The sequence below is a fragment of the Cetorhinus maximus genome, chromosome 17 (genome assembly GCF_964194155.1).
Source record: "Cetorhinus maximus chromosome 17, sCetMax3.hap1.1, whole genome shotgun sequence".
NCBI lineage: Eukaryota > Metazoa > Chordata > Chondrichthyes > Lamniformes > Cetorhinidae > Cetorhinus > Cetorhinus maximus.
In genome coordinates this window covers 45,230,960-45,256,892 of record NC_135895.1, presented here as the reverse complement: position 1 = coordinate 45,256,892, position 25,933 = coordinate 45,230,960, and the positions used below count along the sequence as shown (strand labels likewise).

Here is a 25,933-nt window from a genome sequence, read left to right as displayed (position 1 = left end):
CCTAACTGGCCCAAAAATCCTCTTATTAATTTTTAATAACTTACTAACACTTAATAACTTACACTATTAGTTCTTTCAACTTACCTCCTGATTGCCGCTTCACACCTCCAGCTCGCCACCTCTCTGGACTCTCCAGCACGCCACCTCTCCCAACTCTCCAGCTCACTATCTCTCACACCTATTAAACTTGCCACCTCTCCTGCCTCTCGAACTCACCACCTCTCCCGCCTCTAGAACTCGCCACCTCTCCCACCTCTCCAGCTCGCCACCTCTCCCGCCTCTCCAGCTCACCACCTCTCCTGCCTCTCGAATTCGCCACCTCCCCAAATTGCCCTCTCCCACTCACCACCTATGCCGCCTCTCCAGCTCGCCACCTCTCCTGCCTCTCGAATTCGCCACCTCTCCAAATTGCCCTCTCCCACTCACCACCTATGCCGCCTCTCCAGCTCACCACCTCTCCAGCTCACCTCTCCTGACTCTCCAACTCGCCACCTCTCCTGTCTCTTGAACTTGCCCCCTCTCCCACCTCTCGCACTCACCACCTATCCCGCCTCTCTAGCTCACCACCTCTCCCACCTCTCCAGCTTGCCACCTCTCCCACCTCTCCAGCTCACCTCTCCCGACTCTCCAGCTCACCTCTCCCGACTCTCCAGCTTGCCACCTCTCCTGCCTCTTGAACTCGCCACCTCTCCCGCTTGTCAGCTCTCCCGCCTCTCCAGCTCTCCCGCTCACCACCTCTCCAGCTCACCTCTCTTGACTCTCCAGCTTGCCACCTCTCCCACCTCTTGAACTCGCCACCTCTCCCGCCTCTCCCACTGTCCCAACTCTCCAGCTCGCTACTTCCCCTGCCTCTTCAGTTCGCCACCTCTCCAGCTCGCCACCTCTCGAAACTGCCACCTCTCCCACCTCTCGAACTCGCCACCTCTCCAGCTCACCTCTCCTGACTCTCCAACTCGCCACCTCTCCCGTCTCTCGAACATGCCACCTCTCCCACCTGCCACTTCTCCCACCTCTTGCACTCACCAACACTCCTGCCTCTCAAGCTCGCCACCTCTCCTGCCTCTCCAACTCGCCACCTCTCCCGCCTCTCCACTCGCTACCTCTCCCGCCTCTCCAGCTCGCCATCTCTTCTGCCTCTACAGCTCTCCCGCCTCTCCAGCTCGCCACCTCTCCTGCCTCTCCAACTCGCCACCTCTCCCGCCTCTCCACTCACTACCTCTCCCGCCTCTCCAGCTCGCCACCTCTTCCGCCTCTACAGCTCTCCCGCCTCTCCAGCTCGCCACCTCTCCTGCCTCTCCAGCTCGCCACCTCTCCTGCCTCTCCAGCTTGCCACCTCTCCTCCCTCTCCAGCTCGCCACCTCTCCCACCTTTCGAGCTCGCCACCTTTCCTCCCTCTTCAGCTCGCCACCTCTCCCGATTCTCCAGCTCTCCCGCCTCTCGAACTTGCCACCTCTCCCACCTCTCCTACTCACCACCTCTCCCGCCTCTTGAATTTGCCACCTCTCTTGCCTCTCGAACTCACCACCTCTCCCACCTCTCGAACACGCCACCTCTCCCGCCTGCCACTTCTCCCGCCTCTCCCGCCTGCCACTTCTCCCGCCTCTCCTGCTCGCCACCTCTCCCGCCTCTCAAACTCACCACCTCTCCTGCCTCTCGAACTCGCCACCTCTCCTGCCTCTCGAACTCGCCACCTCTCCCGCCTCTTGAACTCGCCACCTCTCCTGCCTCTCCAGCTTGCCACCTTTCCCGCCTCTTGAACTCGCCACCTCTCTCGCCTCTCCAGCTCACCACCTCTCCCGCCTCTCCAGCTTGCCAACTGTCCTGCTCACTGTTTCCCTCTACGACCCTCCTGCTCGTTGCTTCTCCTGCTCCCTGACCCACCTGTTCGTTGCTTCCCTCTCCTGCTCCTTCTCACTTGCTATTTCCCTCTTCCAAACTATTACTGTTAGTGAGGGTTGGGAGGGAAGCAGCTAGTCAGGAGAGGTGTCAAGCAGGAGAATTAGGGAGCGGAAGAGTCTGAGGGGGTGGTGGCAAGTGGAAGGGTTGGGGAAAAGAAGCGGCGAGTCGGGAAAGGAGGCAAGCGGAAGGGTGAGTGAGTGGTGAATTGGAGGGTTGGAACCGAAGGGTTGGGGGCAAACGGGATTGTTGGGTAGGGGGAAACAGCAAGCAGGAGGGTTGGGGGAGTGTGGCAGCAAGGTGGCAGTTTGTTTTTTTTTAAAACTGAGCATTCTAAAATGAAAATGGTGGCAGCACTGTCGGGGAATGTGCTTTAACTCTAAACCAGCTCCCATACTTAATGAGAACTAGTCCAGAAAAAAACACTGAATTACTGGCAGACACAATGCTCGAAATTTTCCGTGCTTGCTGGCGTTGGGCATCATGGTGGGCGTGAACAGACAATATGGTTGGAAGGCTAAAAATTGTTTGCAATTGCCTGCTCCACCCATCAATGACAGGCCGCATTTCCCGCTGTCGGACGTCGGGAACATCGTTGTAATACATCTGCATATAAAAGACCAGCTCGCCAGAATCATCCCCCCACACTTGATCATCCGAGCATGTCGGCACGATTGCACAACAATGTGTTTCACAACAGCATTTATAAGGTTTGCACCTGGACTTCGAGGGGAATTCGGAGGTGAGTGCACAGTAACGTTGCGGAGTGCTCGCGAAGGTCGACTGTTGGACTTCAAGGTTGAGACGCCGTGCATTCAGGAGAGGGCACAGGCAAGTCGCATTTTCCTGGCTGGCTGATAGTGTGGTGCTGGGGCAAGGGCTGCCCTGTGGTTGAGGCGAGTTGGGGGTTGGGGGGGGGAGGGGCGGGTGTGCAAGGCTGCTCTGCAATTGAGGCGAGTTGTGGGGGGCAAGGGCTGCACTGTGGTTGAGGTGAGTTGTAGGGCAAGGGCTGCACAGTTGACAGTAGTGCACAAGCACGTGCGGGGTGGCAGGGAGGGAAGCAGCCACACATTAGGGAAACCTTGTATAAAGTGACCATTCCTCTGCAGCTCAGGCGAAGCCACATTGCGTGCTTGGAGATGGGCCTCTAGCTTCTCTGCCTACTGAAGCAACGCAGAGTCATGAAAGTGCTACCAAATGCTCCAGAGCTTTTGACCCCACGGGCAAAGACTGCAAACTAATGTGCATTTTAGAACTGCAGAACAATTGGATGCCTGCACACACTGTACAATCTCCTTGTGAAAGCTAGCAATGGAGCAGTCACTGGTGCAGGTGCTCACAGCCCCTTGCAATGTCATCATTCAGTTTTGGACCAGTCTCCCCCATGGTTCAAGCTAACAGTGTGAGACAGGAGAATGCCTGCACCTGAGCTGAGAGCACAGCATGTAGTCCAGTGGGCGAAGCTGCCATAGTCAGGTGGAGTGGGGAGGAATTGGGTGGGGTCTCGGACAGCCATGCAGCGCACTAAACTCTGGCCATCCAAGTGGTTGCTAGCACTCTTTGGGATGCGTTAAGGGGCCTTCAGACTTAACCAAGAGAGGTTCTTAGTGCACTCATGCTAACTCACGCGTCTCTCTTTTTTATCCTGCAGGATGAACATGGAGCCTGGTGACCTAGCTGTATGCCTCATAGCTTACAGAGAGCAGAGACAAAGTACAGAGAAAGGCAGAGGCACCTGGCTAGGGAGAAGGAGGAGCAGCACCCTCAGGAAGAAGGAGCGCAGGGGCTCACACACACACAGCTGAAGAGCCACAGCCAGCCGTTGTTGGTCTGCACCTAGCTAGACCCAGGGTCTATAGACGGTGCTTGTCTTTCCTGCAGATGACCAAGAATCAGTGTCGCCAAAGACTGCACATGTTCTCCAAGGAACTGTTCGGTCACCTCTGCCACCTGCTGCAGGATTTGGCACCATGGGGACATGGATGGCATCCACTGCCAGTGGCTGTGAAAATGACCGCAGCACTCAATTTTTATGCAGTGGTTTCTTTCAGAGCTCCACAGGTGACCTCTGTGGGACATCGCAAGTCTCCACCCACAAATGCATCCATGAGGTCATGGACGCCATCTTTGTGAAGGCACAGAAATTTGTGCATTTCACCTAGGACCAGGAAAGCCAGGATGCAAGAGCGCTGGGGTTTGCCCAGATCTCAGGTTTCCCACAGGTGCAGAGTGTGATTGACTGCACTCATGTGGTTCTCAGATCTCCATGGCAACAAGCAGTCAACTATGTCAACCGCAAGGGCTTCCACTCGCTGAATGTTCAGTTGGTGTGTGACCACCACAAAAGCATCCTGCAGGTCTAGGCACAGTTCCCAGGGAATGTCCACAGCTTCTACATTCTCAGTCGGTCTCAGATTCCTGACATATTCCAAGGACCACAAAGGCTGCCGGGATGACTCCTCGGGGACAAGGGCTACCTGCAGAGGGCGTGGCTGATGACACCCGTGCAGTGGCATCAGACTGCAGCAGAACGAATGTACAAGGAGGCTCATGCTGCAACTCGCACCTTGGTGGAGCAAACCATCGAGATGCTGAAAATGAGGCTCCTGGATCAATCTGATGGAGCCCTGCAATATAGTCCACAGAGGGTGTCATGCATCATCATCTGCTGCGCCCTTTACAACTTGGCCAGGGAGAGGAGCTGGATGAGGAGGAGATGAAGGAGCTGATCATCTCCTCCAATGAGGAGGACATCAACGGGTATGAGGGTGAGGAGGTCCTCGAAGGCGAGGATGATGGCGATGAGGCCATTGCACTGGCCAGATGAGGCAGGTGTGCTCAGGAGGCCCCCATTTCTGCTAGATTCATGGAGGGTGATGATGACATGTAGTGAACAGTACCATAGATGCTCACATTGCATCTGTGAACGTTTGACTCCAGTCTGGTTGATGGCAGCGCACATACCCTCAGTGCACAGGCTCATGTCATGGGGACGCAGCGGATAATATTTGCTCGATTCCAGGAGGATGACGACGACATGCAATGAGGACACTGCATAGATCCTCACATTGCCTCTGTGAATGTCTGACTCCTGTCTGGCTGAGGGCAGCTCGCTTGCCCTGTGATCAGGGTGATATCATGGAGATGCAGCCGTGAAAGTTTAAATGAACCTGATCCTTTGTCAGCCGTCAGCACCTGACCCCTTCAGGAGCACAGTATCACTGGTCACAGATTGGGGGGGGGGTGGAGGTGGTGGTAGTGGTGGGGGCGTGGGGGGTGCTCAAAGAGAGAACGACAGAACGCTGTGACACCTGCCCACGACATTCTGGCAGCAATGACAAGCACTATCTGGCTGTAGGCATCACTAATGTGTCCAGTGAGTTTGAAGCTGGACTATCACTTTGGTCTGAAGGTTGCACAAAGCACAGGGAAGAGGCCCTGGACTAAGACACCTGCCTTTATCTTGTGCAGGAACCAAGGTTTCACATCTGAGGGATACAAGCACTGCTCATCAGAACAAGGGGCCATAGACAGTGAGTCATTCTTGGAAGTTTATTTACAATAGTGAAAATTATGTACAAATGATTAACATCCATGCCCAGGCTGTGCAACTAGGTGTCAGCTGTGGCTCAGTTCATAGCACCCTCACCTTTGAATCAGAAGGTTGTGGGTTCATGTCCCACTCCCGGAAAAAAAAAAAGTCAAGAACTGTGAATGTACTCGAAAGAGTTACATCTTCTTAACCTTCCTAACCCCGCTGCTACGTCTTGGTGCTCCCCGGACATCCACAGCAGAGGTGGAGGCAGCCTGCTGACTGCTACACCCTGTCTGTGATGACGTTGGCGGGCGTCCTCTGGAAAGCCCTGGCCCGCTTTCAGGGTCATGCTGTGTGGCAGTGGCACCCTCCTCGGCCTGTGGAGCTGGAACTGCTGGGGCCACAGGAAGAGGGGATTCAGATCGGCTGCACACTCCCAGAGTTACCTGGATGGATGGGCCCGGAATGTGCACCTGCTGATCCTCCTCCCTATGGGTGCCCAGGGGCCCCAGGCTGACTCCTTGAGGAGAAGGGGAAGCTGGAATGATATCGAACTGCCCCGCTACCTCTCGCATACACACTGTTGGAGGCCAACTATGGCGTCAGCGATGGAGTTCAGCCAAAGCAGCAGCACAGGACCGATGTCCTGGACCAAGATCTCCATGATGGCTGCCATCTTACCAGTGTTGACCTCGGTGCATTGGTACGCCAGCGCTATCACCTCAGACTGAAGGTGGATGGACTCCTCCACCGTGCCTTGCAATCTGAGGAGTGCAGCAGACATCCCTACCGAATGTTCCCAACCTTGCCTTTGCAGCTCCAGCAACTGAGGTATGACCGAGTCCAGAGGCTTGTCATCTGACTCGGACTCAGCAGATTTCTGGTTGCCAGCAGATCTCTGAGCGCCTGACCCCTGGGAAGTCCCCGCTGCCGCCTGCTGTGGATCAGACAGTGTGATGTGCTCATCAGATTGTGATCCTGAGGCTACTCTAGAACTAGGTCCCACCAAGGTATGTGTCTCTGTCCTGATGGAGGGTGTGGGTGAGCACCATGACAGTCTTCAATGAGGGTGCCTTCAGATTCTTCTTCTGAGGTGTCTTTGGGGATTGACTGGACGCCATGAGTCATGGACTTCATCGGCTGTTTCCCAGATGGTGCCAGCGAGAGCAAGGAGAGATAATTAGTGCATGGCAGTGGCCTGTGAAACAGGACACATCACTCACAGCATGGTTGTCTGATGGACGTTGCACTGCTGGATCCTCCCTTGGTTGAGCACCGTCGATCTCACAGTCAGCACAGGAACGGTCCAGGTCTTCGCTGGGCAGCTGGATGACTTGATTTTCAACATCTGTTATGACCTTAATGTGGGGCACTCCTCCACCAGTCTGGGACCTCTCCCTCTTGTGTGCCAGCTTGTTCTGCATGAATACAGATGGAGAAAGTGTAAGCGGGACGCCCGCCAGGCCAGATGATAAGTATGCCTGGCATGTGTGGTGGTGAGTGGTCCCACGGACGGGATGAGGATACTGAAGGCGTGTGTGAGAGTGTGAACGGTGATGTCCCTTGAACTGGCAATCAGTGAGATCCCTGTGGATGTGTGATGGGTTTGTGAGTGTGTGAGTTGAGCGTGATGAGAAGAGTGACTTACCTTGGTGGAACAGAGGAGATCATTCATCCTCTTGCAGCTCTGGGTGGCTGTCCTTTTTTGCAGGGCATTGGCACTGACCACCATTGCCATTGCCACCCGAGCTGGATTGGTAATGTTGCTGCCCCTCCTGTGGTCAGAGCCAAGGTTGAGGACATCACGGCGTGCCTCCATGGCATCCACAAGGTGCTTGAGGAGCGCATCACTAAACTGGGGTGGGTGGGGGACTGCAGTCTTCTTGCTTTTTGGGGCCATGTCTTCTTTGTAGCAGTCCTAGGTTGGAAGCACTGAGAGGTGTGTGCACGGTTGCACTTTAAATATGGCGTCTGGCATGAGGAAGCAGTGAGATGACGGCATGGCAGGTGAATGAGAGCCGGCCTGCCATCGAAACGGCATGTTTCCTGGGAATGCATGATTAATGAGTTGGGATTTGGACGATACAGTGTGAAAAGCCATCATTGCGGCCGGCAGTTAAAACGTTCTTTTCTCCGCCCACTACCGCACTTAGTGCAAATCTGGGATGATTCCACCCAATGTGGCATGTAGTAGTCCTACTCTGCAACTGAAATGGTTAAAGGAGGATAAAGCAACCTGTTTAAACTGTGCACAACGTCTTGCAACACTTGGCAGCATTATGAAGGAGTGCATATTTACTACATCTGTGCAGTCATGCACAACTACCTATGATTAGTGCAGCAAGGAATAAGTGGTAACAAATGACTATCTGCAGTGGGGTCACTGTTGACGGAGGTCCTCTGAACAGTGTGGGTATCTTTCATGAATGCTCACATTTTGGTATGGAGGCCTTGAGTTCAAATGTACATGCCACAGTAACACCAACTTTTATTTTAGAAACACCTCAAATGGACAAAACCGCCCCAATGGTCCTCACGTAAACATGGGAAAATGGATGTCACATCAAAAGAAGAATGATTAGCAGGGGTAATCAAAACTTTGGTCATACAGGCAGTTTTTAAAGATTGTCTTAAAGGATGAGAGAGAGTTGCAGATGTTTAGGGAGAAAGTTCCAGAGTGGTATCTAGGTAGCTGAAGGTACAGTACAATGATCATTGGTTGGTGAGATGCACAAAACTACGACTCAGAGGAATGGGCAGTATAGCAGGCTGTCTTCTCTTGCTTTAGCATGTTGGGGAAATGGTTTGAGACAGTCATTACATAAGGTTTCTCAAACCTTACTGCTGATTTGAGGTCTGCCATATCAGTAGGCATGCTGGGAGAGCGCTCAGCGCTAGGTGCATGGCACACATTGGTCTAGATAAACTGCTGTCTCAAATCCAGGTATCTGTTTTAATGACAGAAGTGCTACAAAGTGATTATGGTGTTTGTGCTGGTGAACAAAGCACCATTGATTCATTTGTTGTCTGTGTGCTGTGTATTAACTGATGTTGCAATGGGCCGCCTGCCCCCCGCCATAACTAATGATGCAAGATTTGCTACTTCCCAAAAATGGAGATCAGTATTTTGTCAGAATCTCAGCTGAAAACAAAATTCAATGAATTATCTCCTCTAGTACACTGTATTTTCAATGAAATATTGAATAAAATATAAAAATAACATATTCAATAAAAACACAATCATTGTCAGTATGAACAAATAATTCTGATTTGCCTCCCTCTACACTAGGCTATTCAATATAACAAGTCAGGCCTCAGGAATATTCTGTACAATTCTCATAACATGCTCTAGGAAGGATGTCAAGGCCTTGGAGAGGGAACAGAAGATTTTACCAGGATAATACCAGGGATAAGGGGCTTCAGTTGTGTGGAGAGACTGGAGAAGCTGGGATTGTTTTCCTTAGAGCAGTGAAGGTTAAGAAGAGACATAATAGAAGCATTCAAAATTATGAGTGTTTTGACAGAGCAAATAGGGAGAAATTGTTTCTCCTGGCAAGTGGGTCAGTAACCAGAGGCCACAGGTTTAAAATAACTGGCAAAAGAACTATAGGGGAAACAAGGAGAAATTGTTTTCATGCAGAGGGTTGATAAAATCTGGAATATGCTACCTGAAAGAGCGATGGAAGCAGATTCCATAAGAACTTTCAAAAGCAGCTAGACGTATGCTTCAAAAGGATTAATTTGCAGGATTATTGGGAACAAGCTGTGGTGTGGGACTAAATTGTACAACTCTTTCAAAATGCTAGCACATGTACAATAGGCCAAGTGGTCTCCTTCTGTGCTGTTTGATTCTATGAATATCAGGAATATCAGACTACTTAATGGATGGATAGTTAACAGCCACCATGGAAGCATCATTACATTGCTTTGCTACTTTTCCAATTTCAGTTCCCTGCCTTGCGCCATTGTTTGGCCTGTCATGCCATTAGGTGGTGCTCTAATGCAACTTCAACTGTTTAATGACAATCCAGAAGTGTCATGTCACTCCAAGGAAGCTGAAATTTTTTCGGTGCAGCTGGGTCAATGAGTTTGTACTTGTCATAGACCTCTAGGTCAAAATATTATTCAGCTATTCAATACTTCACTGGTGGTTGAAATAAGTCAAATGGTTTGTAGGGAGAATCATGCAGTTCCATTATTTATGAAGGAAATTGGAAGCTTGGATGTATAGACCCCTAATCTAGAGGGGTCATTTTGACTTTGGCTGTTAACCTAAAACAGGTGATAGTGATTCAGCTGCCTGTTATATCTCTTACAATTCTCAAAAATACAGTATTACACAAGCACTGACATCCTGGTGTGCATGCCCATTAGTGCTTTCCTGCGGACCACCCCATCAAAATCCTCATCTGAGTCCTCTGTAGCAATACTCGTCTACAACCTCACCCTCTGGTGAACTACAAACAAATCAACCTGTGGACCACTTAAACCATGAAAACACGCTGCATGCTGATCCCAACTCTATACTAGCCTCCAAGGTACATTTAGGGCCAATATCTGAGCTGCTGGCAGTGAGTGTTAGATCATGTGAGGGGGCCTTTTCATTAGTGTGGTGCTAGTGCTCACTTTCCTCCTCCTGGGATTGGTGTGGATGGAGAGGTGGCACTTCTTGGATATCTGAAAGCAGGAACTCAGATAGTGTGAGGGAATGGGAATGGGGTGGGAAGGAAGAGGCCCACTGTCACATCATCAACATTATGCCAGATCGCAGGATGAGAGTGTGCTGAGAGTTGAGAAGGGACATAAGGCAAAAATATACGGCCATCCTCAATGTTCTCAGCAACACTGGATGCCATGGGTTCCATCGCAGCTGGCACTATGATGTGGATAACCATTTTCTCCATAGGGCTCAGGAAACACAGGCATTCATTCTTGTTTCTTGCCAGTAAATCTCTGCCCCTTTCTATTGTGTATCACTTTATTCTGCGAGAGGGAAGAGAGAGATTACGTAGCACTGTGTTTGGATGATATGCCTACCTTAGCTGAACAGTTGGAGGTACGTGGAGGCAGTGAAAGGTGGATGTGAGTTTGGCAGCAGTGGTAGATGTGTGAGGGTGAAGTGGTGTATCTGTCAGGAATAAGTCCTTAGTGCCAGGAAGTACTGCTGGGTGAGTGATGCGGGTGTGCTGCATTAAGCATCATGAGAGGCTGGTGTTGTGGATAGAAGATGTCATGTAAAGATGAATTCACTGTTGTTGAGCACCAACGTAAGGTCATTAGACTTCTTGTGGCACTGTTGCCAGATCCTCAGGTCCAGAATCTGGAAGTTGACTTTCCTCGCCACCTGCTCCCATCCCCATCTGAGGGTGCTCCTTGAGGAACTCCCAGACCCCTGCAAAACTATGGCTTCTCTTCTTCTGCCCATCCCCAACACTAACACTTCCAGTGGTGTATCAGTCACTGGCTGGATCATGTGATTTGCTAACAAAGCTGCCTGGCCCACTGCAAAGCGCAGAGGTTGCAGGTGGTGCCCCGAAGGGAAGAACAACTTGGGTCAATGCTACCATGATTCAAGTAAGATGATACACCAAGTTTGTGTGTTGTCCCCTCAATCTGAATGGGTGCAGGCACGCCCAAAATGCAATCCTCATGCCCAAACAATGGGCTATCTACCACATACGAGTGCCTTGTTTTTCTGAGCTTTACAGCAGTCAGTTGAGGTCATCAAATTCCATTTCATTTACCAGTTTTGATTCAACTGCCATGGAAGACACAGTAATGGGATGCATTCTTTAAACTAATGCACAGGATATACATGTTCCAGATGAAACCAGCACTTATTGCCCATCTCTAATTGCCTTTCAGAAGATGGTGGTTAGCTGCCTTCCTGACAATATGTTAGACCATTCCAAAGGGCAGTTAAGATTCAACAACATTGCAGTGGGGAGGTCTTGTGGCACAGTGGGTAGCATCCCTACCTCAGCCAGGGCCTCTGGGTTTGAGTACCGCCCCAGGACTTGGCCATGAAAGGTGAGTTTGTGCTGTGGCCGAGCAGGCAAACTGTCAACCTGTAAATCCTTCTGATATGCCATTGTAGCTGGTACGAGCAAGAGAGTTTCCAGGTCAGCCAGAACCATGCAGCAGCTGCAGTGCAACAGCAACCCCATGTTAAAAGATTCTTTGCTTCAAGGGACTGCTAAAGAGAGACATTTTTTTTTATTACTCATTCACGGGATGTGGGCTTCGCTGGCTGGGCCAGAATTTATTGCCCATCACTAGTTGCCCTTGAGAAGGTGGTGGTGAGCTGCCTTTTTGAACCGCTGCAGTCCATGTGGTATAGGTACACCCACAGTGCTGTTAGGAAGGGAGTTCCAGGGTTTGACCCAGCAACAGTAAAGGAATGATGATATATTTCCAAGTCAGGATGGTGAGTTACTTGGAGGGGAACCTCCAGGTTGTGGCGTTCCCATCTATCTGCTGCCCTTGTCCTTGTAGGTGGTAATGGTTGTGGGTCAGGGAGATGATGTCTAAGGAGCCTTGGTGAATTCCTGCAGTGCATCTTGTAGATGGTACACAGTGCTGCTACTGTGCGTCGGTGGTGGAGAGAGTGAATGCTGGTGGATGGGGTGCCAATCAAGCAGACTGCTTTGTCCTGGATGGTGTCCAGCTTCTTCAGTGTTGTGGGAGCTGCACTCGTCCAGGCAAGTGAGGACTATTCCATCACATTCCTGACTTGTGACTTGTAGATGGTGGACAGGCTTTGAGGAGTTGGGGGTGAGTTATTCGTCGCATGATTCCTAGCCTCTGACCCGCTCTTGTAGCCACAGTATTTATATGGCTAGTCCAGTTCAGTTTCTGGTCAATGGTAACCCCCAGGATGTTGATAGTGGGGGATTCAGTGATGAACATCAAGGGGCAATGGTTGGATTCTCTCTTGTTGGAGATGGTCATTACCTGACACTTGTGTGGTGCAAATGTTACTTGTCACTTGTCAGCCCAAGCTGGATATTGTCCAGGTCTTGCTGCATTTGGACATGGACTGCTTCAGTATCTGAGGAGTTGCGAATGTTGCTGAACATTGCGCAAACATCAGCGAACATCCCCACTTCTGATCTTATGATGGAAGGAAGGTCATTGATGAAGCAGCTAAAGATGGTTGAGCCTAGGACACTACCCTGAGGAACTCCTGCAGTGATGTCCTGGACCTGAGATGACTGACCTCCAACAACCACAACCATCTTCCTTTGTGCTAGGTATGATTCCAACCGGTGGAGAGTTTTCCCCCTGATTTCCATTGACTCCAGTTTTGCTGGGGCTCCTTGATGGCACACTCGGTCTAATGCTGCCTTGATGTCAAGGGCAGTAACTCTCACCTCACCTCAGGAGTTCAGCTCTTTTGTTCATGTTTGAACCAAGGCTGTAATGAGGTCAGGAGCTTAGAGGCCCCGGCGGAACCCAAACTGGGCATCAGTAAGCAGGTTATTGCTAAGCAAGTGCCGCTTGATAGCACTGTTGATGACCCTTCCATTACTTTACTGATGATCGAGAGTAGACTGATGGGACAGTAATTGGCCGGGTTGGATTTGTCCTCCTTTTTGTGTACAGGACATACCTGGGCAATTTTCCACAAAGCCGGGTAGATGCCAGTTTTGTAGCTGTACTGGAACAACTTGGCCAAGGGCACAGCAAGTTCCGGAGCACAAGTCTTCAGTACCATTGCCGGAATATTGTCAGGGCCCATAGCCTTTGCAATATCCAGTGCCTTCAGCCGTTTCTTGATATCAATTGGAGTGAATCGAATTGGCTGAAGACAGGCATCTGTGATGCTGGGGACCTCCGGAGGAGGCCGAGATGAATCATCCACTCAGCACTTCTGGCTGAAGATTGTTACGAATGCTTCAGCCTTAACTTTTGCACTGCTGTGCTGGGATCCTCCATCATTGAGGATAGGGATATTTGTGGAGCCTCCTCCTCTAGTCAGTTGTTTAATTGTCCACTACCATTCACGACTGGATGTGGCAGGACTGCACAGCAGAGATCTGATCCGTTGGTTGTGGGATCGCTTAGCTCCATCTATCACTTGTTGCTTATGCTGTTTGGTGCGCAAGTAGTCCTGTGTTATAGTTTCACCAGGTTGACACCTCATTTTTAGGTTTGCCTGGTATGCTCCTGGCATGTCCTCCTGCACTCTTCATTGAACCAGGGTTGATCCCCTGGCTTGATGGTAATGGTAGAGTGGGGGATATGCCAGGCCATGAGGTTACAGATTGTGTTTGAGTACAATTCTGCTGCTGCTGATGGCCTACAGCGCCTCACGGATGCCCAGTTTGAGTTGCTAGATCTGATCAAAATTTCATTTAGCATGGTGGTAGTGCCACACAACACGGTGGAGGTTGTCCTCAACGTGAAGCCGGGACTTCGTCTCCACAGTGACTGTGCGGTGGTCACTCCTACCGATACTGTCATGGACAGATGCATCTGCGCAGGCAGGTTGGTGAGGATGAGGTCAAGTATGTTTTTCCCTCACCACCTGCCGCAGACCCAGTCTAGCAGCTATGTCATTTAGGACTCAGCCAGCAGTGGTGCTACCGAGCCACTCTTGGTGATGGACATTGAAGTCCCCCGCCCAGAGTACATTCTGCACCCTTGCAACCCTCAGTGCTTCCTCCAAGTGATGTTCAACAGCTGAGGGAGGGCGGTACGTGGTAATCAGCAAGAGGTTTCCTTGCCCACGTTTGGCCTGTTGCCATGAAATTTCATGGGGTCTAGAGTCGATGCTGCGGACTCCCAGGGCAATTCCCTCCTAATTGTACCACTCTGCCTGTTGCTTGACTAGTCTGTGAGACAGCTCTCACAGTTTTGGCACTAGCCCCCAGGTGTTAGTAAGGAGGACTTTGCAGGGCCGACAAGATTGCAATTACCGTTGTCGTTTCCGGTTGGTCCGCCCGGTTTCATTCCTTTTTTGTGATGTTGTAGTGGTTTGTTTCAACTGAATGGCTTGCTGTGGGTTTGGAGTGACACGTGGGCCAGGACGACAGATTGCCTTCCCTAAAGCGGGACAATGGTTTCACGGTCATCGTTAGACTTATAATTCTAGATTTTTATTGAATTCAAATTACACCATCTGCCATGGTGGGATTCGAACTCAGGTTCCCCCAGAGCATTACCCTGGGTCTTTGGATTACAAGTCCAGTGACAATACCACTACGCCACCACCTCCCCACTATGGGTCTGGAATCACAGACAGGCCAGACCAGGTAAGGATGGCATTGCATTCTCTAAAAGACACTAGTGAATCAAATGGGTTTTTATGATAATCTGATAGTTACACGGACACGATCACTGATGCATCTGTTGATCTCACCTCTTTTCTTTAATCGTTGCCATTCGGAAAATGTACATTTTTGTTCGCAGTTTGTCACTGACTCAAATCCAATTAATTATTCAACATTTTCCTCTCTGAATTGGGAATTCTGAATATGAAGATCAGCTGAGACACATGCAATACAACTGACATTGAGTCGATAATCATTGAAAAATAATTGTATGTTGCAACTCGCTATGTATTTTGTTTTTAACTCACTGTGCCATCAGGTCTATCAATTTGTCATTAATACTTGATGACAGTTACAGGACCACTTTTACCCTGTACTGACTTTAGTCATGTATTGAACCAAAAACAGATCAAATTGAGCAATGAACTCCAAAGTCCCCAAATTGTCTCCATTATCTGACAAACCTAATGGCAGATCTTGACCATGGATTATGAGCCAGCACTCTCCGAAAAACTTGATCACAGCTATCAAATGCTAAGAACATCACTCCATTACTGAAATTCTGACAGAAACTGCCAAGGTCAATCTGAATCCCATATCCATACCAGCAAACAGTTTTTGTGTTCCAAGTTTATCTCATGTCACTGAATCTTGAGGTAAAAGCATGCACTCTGTTTTTTGAAATTGCTTTGTAGCCACCGCAGTTTGTTTGTTTCATACCTTCCAGCACATTCTTTCTCTTTGGGGAAGTGTTGGAAGAATTAGCAGGCTGATTATCAGCCTCCTTGAACCACATCATGAACACTCCCTCCATGGCCAATAAGTCCTGGAGTGGGGCTTGAACCCAGAGCTTCTTGCTCAGAGGCAAAAGTGCTAACAACTGAGTAACAAGATGTCAACAGGCAAGGCATTTCCAGTAGAGGGTCAGTAAATATGCCACTCCCACATAACAACTTCACTGTTGTGCAGCGAACATGAAAATAAGATCTTTAGATATCATTAGTTGCTTCAAAAGAACCTTGCTTCTCCAGCTCCCTGAATTATTTGTTTATATTTGGAACTTTCCCAGCAAAGCCATTCCTTTCATCTCCCTTTATTGTTTCTGGTTTTTCTCAGAATACCAACAAGAATGGCAACCACGGGAGGAAACTATCATCTTAACTACAAGTCCATCCTCGAAGAACTAGAGCAGAAGATTTTGAATTCCATTAGTCGGTGAAACTTAAACGAGGTTAAACAGGTTGCTTCAATGCTGAAATGATTTAGTCACATGTTGTAGTTTAAAATGGTGCTTGTCTCCACCAACCAGCCATTCAATTTAAAAAAACATGTGCTATTAATACAGTTAACCATCAAACACAATGCTCTGTTCTGTTATTTTAAAAGTGTAACCTGTGTTGGAAGCAACTGGATAGTTTTAAACAGTCCCCTGATTTATAAGTGTGCAGCTAGAGTCAATAGGAAGCGGGGGAAAATTTCTACTAGTTGGAGTCATATCTAGCACAAAGGAAGATGTTTGTAGTTGTTAGAAGTCAATCATCTCAGTTTCAGGACATCACTGCAGAAGTTCCTCAGGATAGTTTCCTAGGCCCAACCATCTTCAGCTGCTCCATCAAAAACCTTCTTTCCATCATAAGGTCAGAAGTGGGGATGTTCACTGATAATTACATAGGGGAGGATTTTCCCCTCGTTGGGTGGATGCGGGTGGGTAGGCCCGGGAGCAGCCGTGCGATGGCCTGTCGCCTGTGATCGGGCCCCGACTGCGATTTCATGCTGGCTGGCCAATTAATGTGCGCTGATAACCTCAGCAATGCTGGGGTGGGGGTGGGAGGAGCGCAAGCGCTGAAGTGTGCACATGCGCAGGTGAGCGCTCAGTGACAGTTCCCTAAACACACAGTGCTGTCAAGATTTGGAACTGAAAAAAAAAGATTTTACATATATGAGATAAACATGTCCCCACATGTGACTCAGTCACATGAAGGGGGACATGTTAAAAAGGATGTTAAAACATTTTAATTGTTTTTTTAGAAAGCATTGGAAACCTCATTCCGCCTGTGGAAAAATTCTACCCATAATGTTCAGCACCATTCGCAACTCCTTAAACACTGAAGCAGCCCATGTTCAAATGCAGCAAGACTTGGGCAATATCCAGGCTTGGGCTGACAAATGGCAAGTAACATTTGCGCTATACAAGTGCCAGGCAATGACTATCTTCAACAAGAGAGAATCTAGCCATCGTCCCATGACATTCGGTGGCATTACCATCACTGAATTATCTACGATCAACATCCTGGGGGGTTACCATTGACCAGAAACTGAACTGGACTAGCCATATAAATACTGTGTCTACAAGAGTAAGTCAGAGGCTAGGAATCCTGTGGCGAGTTAACTCACCTCTTGACTCCCCAAAGCCTGTCCACCATCTACAAGGCACAAGCCAGGAGTGTGATGAAATACTCTCCACTTGCCTGGATGAATGCAGCTCCCACAACACTCAAGAAGCTTGACACCATCCAAGACAAAGCAGCCTGCCTGACTGGCACCCCATCCACTAACATTCACTCCCTCCAACACTGATGCACAGTGGCAGCAGTGTGTACCATCTACAAGATGCACTGCAGGAACTCACCAAGGTTCCTTAGACAGCAACTTCCAAACCCACGACCACTACCATCGAGAAGGACAAGGGTAGCAGACACAAGGGAACACCACCACCTGGAAGTTCCCCTCCAAGCCACTCACCATCCTGACTTTGAAATATTTCCCCATTTCCTTTATTGTATTTGGGTCAAAATCTTGGAACTCCCTCCCTAACGGCACTGTGGGTGTACCTTACCACATGGGCTGCAATGGTTCAAGAAGTTAGTTCACCACCACCTTCTCAAAGGCAGTTTAGGATGGGCAAAAAATGCTGACCTAGCCAGTGACGCCCAGATGCCATGAATGAATAAAAAAAAGAGACATGTCTAAGCTTTTCATCTTGCACTCATCAGAACACTTGCAAGAATACCAATATAAGGGGAAAACAATTTATACCGTATGTGAAGAGAGTGCTAATTGGCTGGCAAGTGGTGTTGCCATGGAGAATGCATTAGTGATGGTGATTGACAGTTTACTGCCAAGCATTGTTTGAAATTTAAACCAGGCAGCTTGACCCTGATTGGTTTAGGCATTGCCCTGAGGAATGAGGCAGCGAATGGCTGTTGCTTATTTTGTTTAGCTGAAACAGGTACAATGTATGTACATGTTCTTTCTGTCTGCAAAGAACAGAGCCCTGTGTATTAATATATGTAGCTTCCAGTGCACTCAAATGCACCACACTGCGAGTCAGACTGACAATCTTAAATTGGTTGTCAGCATAATTCCTAGTTTTATGATCCCAGCTGGTGTTACAACTGGACAAGCCTGATCCCAGGGTGGAACCTGGCTTGATAGGTCGTAACTTTTATTTGTTTGTTTAGATACGTGGAGAGTGGCTTCTGAACAGAGTCACCAAAGTCAGCTAATGAACTTTTAATAAAATAAAACATTTATTTAACAAGAAAAGATGAACTATATTACAATTCTCCTTTACCCACAACTATACCTTTACAGATATATACAGATTTGTAAGGGTAACACAAGTTACAAAAGCTGTCTTATAGTCTAATGTCCACAGTAAGTACACAGTCCATGTAAACCAATAGGCGATCTGTGGTCAGGCACACTCTGAAGCCAAGTGACCGATGCCACTCCAGGCAGATGCTATGGGTCTCCCCTCAACTCCACCCAGATGCTTGTCACACCATGAGCCAACCAGTCTCACTGAACTCTGTCTTTCACGTGAGGGTTTCCAGTTTCCACTCTCCAAGAACTCACATTGGAATCTTCTCCCAAACCGACACCTTCTCTCAGACGCCTTCCGCAAAGATCCACCCCCAGGGTTTCGATTCTACTTCTGATATTCCTCTCCCCTGGGTCACCATATGCATTCAAGCTATCTTCCATGCATTCTCTCTTGCCAACTCAGCTGTCAACAGCCCACCGCTACTTCACACACCCATAGCAAAGAGTTTCGGGCCTTCAGTTGTCTCTTTGGACCTTCTGGCTTCTCACAAGCCTTTATCTCATTAAGCTTTAAGCTTGGAGCCTTTCTCTGTTTCTCACTCTTAACTCCACTTAACAGGACATTTTCCAAGTTCCTGTGCTTCCTTTGTCTAGAAGGTCTGCTTGGGACTTTCTCCTGTTCCACTCCCCTGGATTTGGAGACTTTCTCTTTTAGCTTGGGACTTGCAACTCAACTTGACATTTTCTTAACACACAGATACAGAAATACAAATCAAACTTAAACATTAAAGCTAAAACTCATTCCTAACACCCATAAATACCAATATAACTTACTTAAACTATCTCTATTTCCTAACACTTAGCATATTGAGGATTATTTAATAAATGCTGTCCAATCGTGGAATCACATCAAATGTTGGACACTGTATTTTGAGTTTTGCAGGTACAGGCTGGTTGGGTACGGTCTGTACCCTGCCCATTGTGAACAGCAGCTGGGGCATGTTGTTTGATACACTCTGCCAGTCTTCGGGACGTACAGCTTACATACCTAGCATCACACTGGCACTGAAATTCATATGCCACATTACTCATTTGTGTGATAGGCAGAATGTCTTTTTGGCTTGATAGTAGTATCCTGTTTGTGGTGAATACCACTTGTGTTGCTACTGCAAAGTAGCAGCGTGAAACAGCTAGCTTCACCTATTGTTCAAATTTTTTAGATAATTTGCCCTTCCAGGGTAATCTGAGATAGACCGGGCACTTTTCAGTACGAAATGATCTGACCAGGGTAGCCATTATCTTGCAGGATGTCTTTGATGCATCCTGAGTAATGTGGTATATGAATTTCAGTGCCAGTGTGATGCTAGGTATGTAGGCCGTACATCCCAAAGACTGGCAGATTGTATCAAACTGCATGTCCCAGCCATTGTTTGCTACAGGCAGGGTACAGGCTGTACCCAACCAGCCCATGCTTACAAAACTCAAAACACAGTGTCCAACATTAGATGTGATTCCACGATTGGACAACATTTACTAAATAATCCTCAGTTTGCTAAGAATTACGCTGACAACGAATTTAAGATTATCAATTGGGCTTGCAGTGTGGCGCATTTGCATGTACAGGAAGCTACATATATTAATACACAGGGCCCTGTTCTTTGCAGACAGAAAGAACATGTACACACATTGCACCTGTTCCAGCTAAACAAATAAGTGACAGCCATTCGCTGCCTCATTCCTCAGGACAATGCCTTGACCAATCAAGGTCAAGCTGCCTGGTTTAAATTTCAAACAATACGTGGCAGTTAACTGTCAGTCAACATCACTGGTGCATTCACCATGGCATCACCACTTGCCAAAAAATTAGCACTCTCTTCACATATAAATTGTCTTCCCCTTTTTATACTGGTATTCTTGCGAGTGTCCTGATGAGTGCAAGACAAAAAGCTTAGGCATGTCTCTTTTTTCAGAAATTCTCAAAATAAAAACTTGCAACAACTGACTGAAGCCATAGGGCAGAAATTTACCAGCCTGGAGTTTAGAATGGCTCGCCGCATTTTATAGCCCCATCCCTGCCATGACGGAGCCACAAAATTCTGGCCATAAAGTAAATGCTCTGCTTGATCTAATCTGTAAACCAGATCATACTCTTCACTGACACCAGACACTATCATTCCCATATCATCCTGCATATTATTAAGCAGAGTCTGCAGAAAATATAGGGACCAAATTTAACAACTGCATTCAGCGAGATATAACCATAAAGTATTACAGTTATATGATACTCAGGTACTGCCTATGCCTAAAGACTAAATAGCCAAACTTGTGAAGATCTGCAGAAGCTTCTTGAAGTTTTTCTACATCTTCTTCATGCCCTGCCGTGAGGCTTTGATGGCATCTTCCACAAAATTCAACTCTTCCTGCTCTATGCACCTATTATTGTTTTACTAGTTGAGGCTCCAATGGAGTCTTCCACCAGCAGTTAAATGGTCATGTTAACAACAGCATTTTTTAAATGGTTCTTTGATTCTCTAATTTTCTCCCCTCCTCTTCTAAAAGTGCTGGGTCATTCTTGGGGTACAGTTCGACGTGGGCTTGCCCAACTGGCCAGGCCATTCTTTATCTGTGAGCCTAAATTTTGTGTGATACCGGGCCCTTTGACAAAGGACGTTAATGTGCCCTGACAAATATTCATTGACATTTCATGCCTGAGACCTTATCACAGAAATCAGTGATATAAAATCAGGAATGGGAAGCGGAAATAATTTAAATTGGTTTATACAAACATACGAATTAGCAGCAGGAGTAGGACACTCGGCCCCTCAAGCCTGCTCCACCACTCAATAAGATCATGGCTGATTTGATTGTAACCTCAGCTCCACATCCCATACACACCTGATAACCTAGTAGAGAGACTTAATTTTTTAAAAATCTAATTGTAAAAATCTAATTTTGTTTGTAGTTAGCATTTAACTGAAATCCACAGCAGTTTAAATTCTAAAGTTCCCAGCCTTAAGCAAGGTTTTAACAAGGTCACTGAGTGAGCGGTTGGGCTTAGTTAATTAAAGAAGTAGCCGAAACTGGTTCCTCTGTAATTGGGCCAGCTAGCCTTTGTCTTAGGAGCATATGAAGCCAGCCAACTTAGTGCGATTTAGCACTTAAGTGTAGCTTAGAATAGAGTGCAGGGAGTAGGGTGATTAAAGGAGTTAGAGGAGGAAGGGAAAGAGGTGCTCCTTTGTTTTGGCATTTGATAACGCAAGAGGAGCGGCAGGCTGAAAGTGCAAGAGAACCAGGCCCGAGACCAGAGTGGGATCCGGAGCCAGTGCTAGTGGAGCTGATGAGTATTTCTACTGTCCAGTCTTTAAAGTAAAAATTGGTTTTTAGTTTAGGTAAGTAGTGTTTAAGTATAAGAAGTAAGGTCCCTAGTATATAATTAATATTCCTTAAACTAGAGGAAAGGAAAGTTAGGGGAGTAATTTAAGGGTGAGTCATAGCAGGGCAGCTCGGCCATATGGAATGTTCCTCTTATGCAATGTGAATCAGGGACACTTCCAGTGTCCAGGGTGACCACGTGTGCAGGAAATGTTTCCAGCTGCAGCTGCTCAAAATCCGCATTTCGGAGCTGGAACTGTGGCTGGAGTCCTGTGGAACATCCACAAGATCTTCGTGGATAGCATGTACAGTAACACACCACAAGTAGAGAGTACACAAGCAGAAAGGGAATGGGCAACTGCCAGGCAGAGTAAAAGCACTAGGCAGCTAATGCAGGAGCTCCCTGGGTCCATCTCCTCTCTAACAGGTTTTCTGTTTTCGATACAACTGGGAGAGATGGTTTCTCAGGGGAATGCAGCAAGTTTAAGTCCGTGGCACCACGAGTGGCTCAGCTACACATTACGCCCCTGTTCAAAAAAAGGTTGTAAGGAAAGTCCAGCAATTATAGACCACTCAGTTTAACTTCAGAGGTTGGGAAGCTTCGAGAGAAAATTATTCAGGATAGAATTAGTAGTCACATGGAAAAATGTGGATTGATTAGGAAGAGCTAGCATGGATTTATAAAGAGGAAATCGTATTTAACTAACTTGCTGGAGTTTTTTGAAGAGGTAACAGAGAGGGTTGATAGGGATAATGCTGTTGATGTGGTGTACATGGACTTTCAAAAGGCATTTGATACCATGCCACACAACAGACTTGTGAGAAAAGTTATAGCTCATGGAATAAAAGGGATAGTGGCAACGTGGATACAAAATTGGCTGAGTAATAGGAAACAGAGGGGAATAGTCAATTGATATTTTTCAGGCTGGAGGAAGGTTTGTAATGGAGTTCCCCAGGGGTCAACATTAGGACCCATGTTTTTCCTGATGTATATTAATGATCTTGATCTTGGTGTGCAGGGGACAGTTTCAAAGTTTGCAGATGATACAAAACTTGGAAGCATTGCAAACTGTGAGGAGGACAGTATAGAATGTCATAACAACTTCAAAACGACATAGACAAGTTGATGGAGTGGGCAGATAGGTGGCAGATGAAGTTCAATGCTGAGAAGTGTCAGGTGATTCATTTTGTGCCTACTTTCCCTTTTATTCCATGACCTAGAATTTTGCTCACAAGTCTATTGTGTGGCACTATATTAAATGCCTTTTGAAAATCCATATACACCACATCAACAGTGTTACTTAAAAATGATTTCCCTTAATGAATCCATGCTGGCTTTCCTTAATTATCCTGCACTTGTCTAAGTGACTATTGACTTTATCCCATACTTTAGTTTCCAGAAGTTTCCCTACCACTAAGGTCAAACTGACTGGCCTGTAGTTGCCAGCTTTATCCTTGCATCCCTTTTTGAACAAGGGTGTAACGTTCGCAATTCTCCAGTCCCCTGGCACCTCCCCTGTGTCTCAGGAAGACTGGATGATTATCACTAGTGCTTCTGCAATTTCCACTCTTACTTCCCTCAGTACCCTTGAATGCATCTCATCCACTCCTGGTATCTTATCTATTTTAAGTAAAGATAGCCTTTCTAACACCTCCTTCCTCTCAATTGTAAGTTCTCTTCATGTACCAGTTACCTCCTCTCTCAGCTCAGCCTGGGTAGCATCTTCTTCCTTTGTAAAGACAGATGCAAAGTACCCATTCAACACCTCCTCTGGTTATCCTGCCTCCACATGCAAGACCCCTTTTTTGTCCCTATTTGGCCCTACTCTTTAACTACCCTTTTATTATTTACATGCTTATAGAAGACCTTGGGACTCCCTTTAATGTTCGTTGCCAGCTTCTTTTCATTTTTTCTCCTTGTTTTTCTTATTAATTTATTCACTTCCCCTCTGGTCCCTCTGTATTCAGCATGAATCTCTATTGAATTTTCTACCTGACATCTATCGTACATGCACTTCTTCCTTTTCATCTTTACCTCTATCTCTCTCATCATCCAGGGCACTCTGGATTTATTTGTCCTACTTTTCCCCTTCCAGGGAATATACCTTGGCATTGCTTGCAATACTTTTTCTTTGAAGGTGGCCCATTTGTTCAGCCACAGTCTTTTCCACCAACATTTGATTCCAACTCAAATGCATTCACATCCCATTGAAGTTGGCTTTCCCCCAATTAATTATCCCTGCTCTGGATTGTTCCCTGTTCTTTTCCATGATTAACCTAAATCTTATGATACAATGATCACTGTCACCTAGAGGCTCTCCCACTGACATTTGATCCACTTGGGCCAACTCATTCCCCAGAACCAGGTTCAAAAGTGAATGTCCTCTTGTTGGACTGGAATCATACTGTTGCAGAAAATTATCTTGGACACATTCCAGGAACTTTCGGCCCTCTTGTCCCTTTGTACTATTCCTATCCCAGTCTATATTTGGATAATTGAAGTCCCCCATTATGATTACTCCATAATTCTTGCACCTCTCTGTAATTTCTTTGCAAATTGGCTTCTCCACATCCCTCTCACTAGCTGGTGGTCTGTATACCACACCAATGTCATTGCACCTTTTTCATTCCTTACCTCTAGCCAGAGAGATTCCATCCTTGACCCCTCTGGAACACCCTCTCTCTCCAGTACTGTAATGCCATCTTTAATCAATATTACCACTCCCTGCCCTTTTCTTCCTTTCCTGTCTCTCCTAAATACCTTGTACCCAGGAATATTTAACGCCCAATCTTGCCCTCCTTTGAGCCAGGTCTCTGTTATTGCAGTAATATCATAATTCCATTTGTCAACCTGAGCCTGCAGTTCACCAATTTTATTAGTCATGCTCCGTGGATTCGCATACATGCACATTAGCCCTGATTTAGGCTTTTTTACTTTCTCCTTTATTCTGATCCCATCTAATAATTACTCTAATTCTATCAAACTCTCCAAGTATTCTATATACCTTCATACTACTGTCTGATATATCCTCGTCATCAGTTGATACTTCATTACTTGCCATTGCCAGTTTTTCTCCTCTGCATTCTGAATATCCCCTGGCGTTGAGATAGAGGATCAGCCATGATCATACTGAATGGCGGAGCAGGCTCGAAAGGCCTACTCCTGCTCCTATTTTCTATGTTTCTATTTAACCTTTCACCCCCTTTCTTATAGGAATATATGAATTTGGAGCAGGAGTAAACAGTTTAAATAGCTTCAGTTCCAAAAGATATGATCAATTAAGATGATATTTCAGGATCAGTGAAAATTTTACAAAGTAGAAACAATGAATGTTTATCTGGGGCTGATGTAAGTGAGTGTATTTTGGAATGATTCTTAGTTCCTGTTGTGCTAATAGGCCCATTGCTAAGGACCATATGTACAGGGTATACTTGAATATACTTCAGTTGTGCTATTACAATATAATACAGCTGAAGTAAATTGTATTCAGTGCCATATTGAAGTACTTAAAATCACACCATTTGAACAACCATCAACAAAGACCTCTTTACTATAAAAATGAAGAGATTATTCAGTTGGTTGTGACTGTATTTTAACTACACTGTTACCTCTCCAGCTCAGAAATCTGAAATCTGGAAACACCATTTGTATGGAATTTTTTTTGAGCAGGCCCACACAACTCACAGACTCACCACTTGCAGCGCTGCAACAAATGACGAAATAGTGAATATGATGGTCTTTACAGTTATTCTAATGGTCCTGCTTCTACTTAAGATAAGAGTGGTAGCTGTTTCAGTGGGAAGACTGCAGGAGAGAGACAAAATGGATGACAGAAGGAAAAAAGTGACTAATTAGGTCAGAACTGTGAAGGCCTTTGACCCGGAAGCAGTAACAATAAGAAAAATTCATAATTACTTTAAAATGTTTGGGAATCTGTAATTGTTTAAAATGTTAAAAAGGACTTTTAAGAGCTTGTATCACTCAAAAAGGGGTCAATTATAATCTTTGGATCATAAGAAATACTGGTCCATTTGACCTGGTGACCCTTGATCTGGAAGCAGTACCAAGAGTAAGTTAAACACATAGACCGTGTACATGGTAGATACCAGCACAGAGGAAAGAGCAGTGTTGGAGAGAGGAGGTGAAAACCTGAGAGTTGAGAGGATTCCAGAAATAAGTGTGTAATTGTGTGGAAGATTGCATGGGTGGGACCATGTTTACTTGGGCACTGCTGCCTGTGGAGAATTGGCTAAGTCTTTGAAGGAAAGAGACTGGAATCCTGTCCTAGGAAGATCCAAGCATGGAAGA

General features: G+C 46.9%; 1 long non-coding RNA gene across 1 annotated transcript in view; it reads left to right on the top strand.

Moving 5' to 3' along the window:
- LOC144692375 (uncharacterized) overlaps window positions 1–25,933 on the top strand; it is a 130,967-nt gene that overhangs the window by 93,580 nt on the left and 11,454 nt on the right. The window contains exon 2 of the long non-coding RNA XR_013579312.1: window positions 15,823–15,937. This is a non-coding gene — a long non-coding RNA (uncharacterized LOC144692375). The remainder of the gene's footprint in view (window positions 1–15,822; window positions 15,938–25,933) is intronic.